Raw genomic sequence first — 4515 nt, forward strand, 5'->3', positions numbered from 1 at the left:
TCTTGCACTTTATTCTAGTAAAATCTCCTTTGTTCATTCAAGTGTGCTTACATTAATTTCTTGTTGTTTTTTGGCCAGAAATGACAAGTTATTTAATTATGTTTAATGCTGGAAATATTAAATGTAATGGGAAAAACTTGGATGACACAAGTCATAATCTAGGTTAGGTTATGTTAGAAAGTAACATAGGGATATGTTATTTGCCTTGTGTTACTTTTGAGAATTAAACTTTGATTTGCATTCTTAAATATGATTTTGCATAGGAATATGTTTAATTAGGTAGAAGAATTAATTTCATAAAATTTGGGAAAGTTTTATGAGTGTTTAAATGAATTCTTGTTAACCTGGGAGTTTTGCTAGAATATTGCTGCAGCAATCTGTCCGTAGGTTGTTCAGGATAAATAATTTAGGGGAATTCAATAATTCAAGTCCATTTTGCAATCCATATATTTCTCTAAATTTTCTTGTTCAGTTTAGTTTTTAATTTCAGTATTTCCATTTTAAATTTAATATTTTGCTTAGCTTATAAACAACCCACTAGATTTTTAAATTTCTAAAATTGTTTAGTAATTGTTTTGCTTACTTTTTTTAATTTGCAATCCCTGTGGAGGTGATTTACTTATCATTATATTACTTGTGTGATTACGTGCACTTGCATAATCAAAATCAATATTAAATTGATAGCAACAAGTTATTGGCGCCGTTGCCGGGGATTGAAATTAGAAATTCTTGTAAAATCAATTACTTGCAATTTATTTATTTTTCTTTGTTGAGCTGACTTTGTTTGCTTGCTCTTGTGTTTTCTCGGGTGATTTACTATATGAACGAGCAAGAAGACATTGAACTAGCTCCTATTGACCCTGAGATTGAAAGAACTATTAGAAGAAGACTAAGGGAACAATGGGCTCAAAATCGCCTTAATATGGCTGATGAGGTTGAAGGAGTTGAGGGTGCTAATAATGTCACTAACATAATTGCTATGGCTGATGATAGAGAGAGAGCCATAAGGGAGTATTGTAATGCCCCAAATTTCCTAATAAGGGTTAGGACCTTGATTAGGAGGCCGGGAGGGCCATAATTGATTTATTATGATATAAAATGAATATATGCATGTTTATGTGAATTATATTATTATATGATGATAAATGCATGAATATGGGTGTATTTATAATTATAAGGGCATTTTGGTAATTTGGCCTGTTGAGGGCATATTTGTATATTTAGGTGCATATTGTAATTTGTAAATGAGATTCCATTATTATGGAGATATATTCGAGCTATTCGGCATGAGACGGTCATATATAATGGATTAGCGGTTTTGTCATAATGGGGTCAATTATGGGGTAATAAGAATATTTATTTGATGATAAATTAGGAATATTTGAGATCAGGATGAAATTTCGGAGGTTTTGACTATAATATCCTTGGGGGTGTTTTTGGGTCCCCGAGCACTAGGTTTTATTTGAGGTTACTTAAGCATGAAGTAGCTTGTCAGATAGAACATACGTTAGAAAATACTTTCCTCTCTCCCTCGTTAGCTCATTTTACCGTTCGAAGCCTTTTGAAGAAATCTTGAGTTCTAGGAGTCGGAATCAAGCGAGGGTCGAGGCAAAGCGATCCTAGGAAAGATTAGAATATTCTTAATCGAAGGATTTGACGGAAAACAACCCAATCAAAGGTAATCTAAGTTTAAGTTTTGAGTTTTTCGAGTTTCTAAGCTTTGAATTAGATTTTGTGAATCGTTGAGTTTTTGGTTCGATTGAACCTTGGGTTTTGAGGGTTTTGGAGCATTGGGAAGCTTGGGAACTTTGATTTTATGATTGGGGAATGTTTAGGTATGATTTTGGAGGCTTTGGAGTGTTAAAAACGAGTTTGGGAATGACCCAGGGTTGGGGGCCGCGGCCCTGGCATGAAGAAGCAGGTGGGGAAGAGGAACCTGCTGGGCGCCGCGGCCCTTGGCTCAGAAAATTCTGGGGGTCGTTGCCCAAGGTTCTAGGGCTGCAGCCCTTGCCCAATTTTCACCCCATTTGCACATTTTGACCCCAGGAACTTAGTTATAGGCCTCAGGAGTGTTCCTACTACTTGGATTAGTTTGGATTGATCTCTCGGAGGCTAGATATTTGTTTGGAAACCTATGTTGACCATTTTTATTGATGGTGTCTCATATTTGGTTATGACTAGGTGACCGCTAAAGGACTAAAAGTTGATCGTTCTCAAGGGTCGTTCTTTTATTCATTCTAGCTCGAATCTGAGGTAAGAAAACTGCACCCTGTGTATATGTGACATGCATGGTTATTCTTGATGCATGTTGGATGTTTAAATGTAATGCATATGACGCACGAGAAATATGTGATTAGGGCATGCCGTGAATATCGATTATGAGATTGGTCAGAGCTTGAGCCTCTGTGTTTATGCATGGTCCTAATTATGCTGGTAGTGGTTAAGTAAGCATGCGAAATACCTTATATTTGAATATGTGACATATGATATATGTTTGGTAGCATTGCTTGCTTATGGGTGGCACTGACTTATTAGTCAGAATCGGCAATGGTGTCAGATCCGTCTGTGAAGCTGTGACTTATTAGTCAAGTTCACAACGGGTTGAGCACTGGTCGTGTTTCACTGACCTGAGAGTTAGAAATGGCATAAGTGTCGAGGACACAGAGCCGAATGAAGATTAGATCTTATCGATATCAGCATTGAATGACTCATATGGGGTATTAATGCTGGACCGACCTGAAGGTCGATGAAAATTATAAGTGCTTGGCTATTCTAGGACCAGTTACTCAGAGCTAGGGCCTAAGGCCTAGGTGACTGCTTGTCACATGGCTAGGGAACAGTGTTCCATAGTTATCACTCTAGGGTCATGAGGAAGGTTATGTTGGTGACTAATCATCATGTACCTATTCTGTTTAAGCTAGTGAAAGGATCACTTATTTATAAAAGGAATGGATCCCACCTTAGTGACTTGTACCATTGTCACTCTTTTATTCAGGGCTATCAGCTCGGTATGGTTACCGGAACCACCAGTGTTAAATCACTTATCTGATTGAGATTGACTTGGTAGTCATCCACTCAGGAGGGTAGGATTTCTTATCCTGGATACCCATCATTACGTGGATTTGTTGCCTGCCTGATTAGGGCTATATCTGCTAGGTGTTTGCCTTATGATTTGATGACATGTTATTACTGTTCATGAGCATATTGGGTTTTCTTGCTGGGCTTCGGCTCACGGGTGTTATGTGGTACAGGTAAAGGCAAAAGAAAGCTAGACCATCCTTGAGTTGAAGAGCTTAGGTGATGACGTGTACATATGTCGTTGCTCGACCACCACACGGCCGAGGGTTGAAAGAGGAACTAGGGTTAAACCCTGTTTTGCCGCTTAGATCGGCATGTTGTAAATATTTTCTATAATAGACATCTAAATTATATTTTTGGGATCCCAATGTATATAATAAACGTTCTAATGAAACGTTACATCTTAACCAAAGTTTTTAATCCCTAAACTGCTAATCTTACTTAGCTTCACTTTTTTGGCCAAATGACTCGATTAGCGAGTTTAGCACTGGTTACAAGACATACTGTAACGGTCCCTGGAGTCTGGGGCATTACAAGTATGCTGCCCCCATGTTTAATGAGCTAAATTCGGGCATTGTTAGGCCTGAAATTCAAGCACCCCAATTTGAGTTAAAGCCCGTGATGTTCCAAATGTTGCAAACAGTGGGTCAATTTAGTGGGCTGCCTACTAAGGATCCTCACCTTCATCTTTGTTCATTTTTGGAGGTGAGCGATTCTTTCAAGCTACAAGGAGTGACCGACGAGGCCCTAAGGTTGAAATTGTTCCCTTTCTCTTTGAGGGATCGAGCTAGAGCTTGGCTCAACATCCTACCTCCCGACTCGGTGACTACATGGAATGGGTTGGCTGAAAAATTCTTGATGAAGTACTTCCCTCCTACCAAAAATGCCAAGTTTCGCAATGATTTTATGTCATTTCAGCAGCTGGAGGATGAATCAATCTGTGAAGCTTGGGAGAGATTCAAGGAGTTATTGAGAAAGTGCCCACACCATGGGATCCCGCGTTGTATACAAATGGAAACTTCCTACAATGGGCTCAATTCATCCACTCGTATAGTGTTAGATGCTTCAGCCAATGGGGCTATTCTCTCTAAGTCCTATAATGCAGCCTATGAGATTTTGGAGAGGATAGCTAGCAACAATTATCAATGGTCCAATGTTAGAGCCTCAACAAGTTAAAAAGTGCCTGGTATACTTGAAGTTGATGCATTGACAACTTTGATCACTCAAGTTTCTTCAATGACTAACCTTCTCAAGAACATGAGTTTGGGGGGAATGGTACAACCAGCTGCTATGGGACAAGTTGCCGATGTTTCTTGTGTTTATTGTGGAGATGGGCATGCATTTGAGAGTTGTCCATCGAATCCTGCTTCAGTTTGTTATGTGGGGAATCAAAATGCCAATCGAAATAACCCATATTCGAACTCTTACAATCCGGGG

At 38.9% G+C, this 4515-nt stretch overlaps 1 non-coding gene across 1 annotated transcript; it reads right to left on the reverse strand.

Moving 5' to 3' along the window:
* Window positions 1-3966: 3966 nt before the first annotated feature.
* LOC133820239 (small nucleolar RNA R71) lies at window positions 3967-4073 on the reverse strand. Its single transcript, XR_009886664.1, has one exon. It is a non-coding gene; the product is annotated as a small nucleolar RNA R71 (small nucleolar RNA).
* Window positions 4074-4515: the final 442 nt, after the last annotated feature.

This window comes from Humulus lupulus, chromosome 2 (genome assembly GCF_963169125.1).
Source record: "Humulus lupulus chromosome 2, drHumLupu1.1, whole genome shotgun sequence".
Classification (NCBI taxonomy): Eukaryota; Viridiplantae; Streptophyta; class Magnoliopsida; order Rosales; family Cannabaceae; genus Humulus; species Humulus lupulus.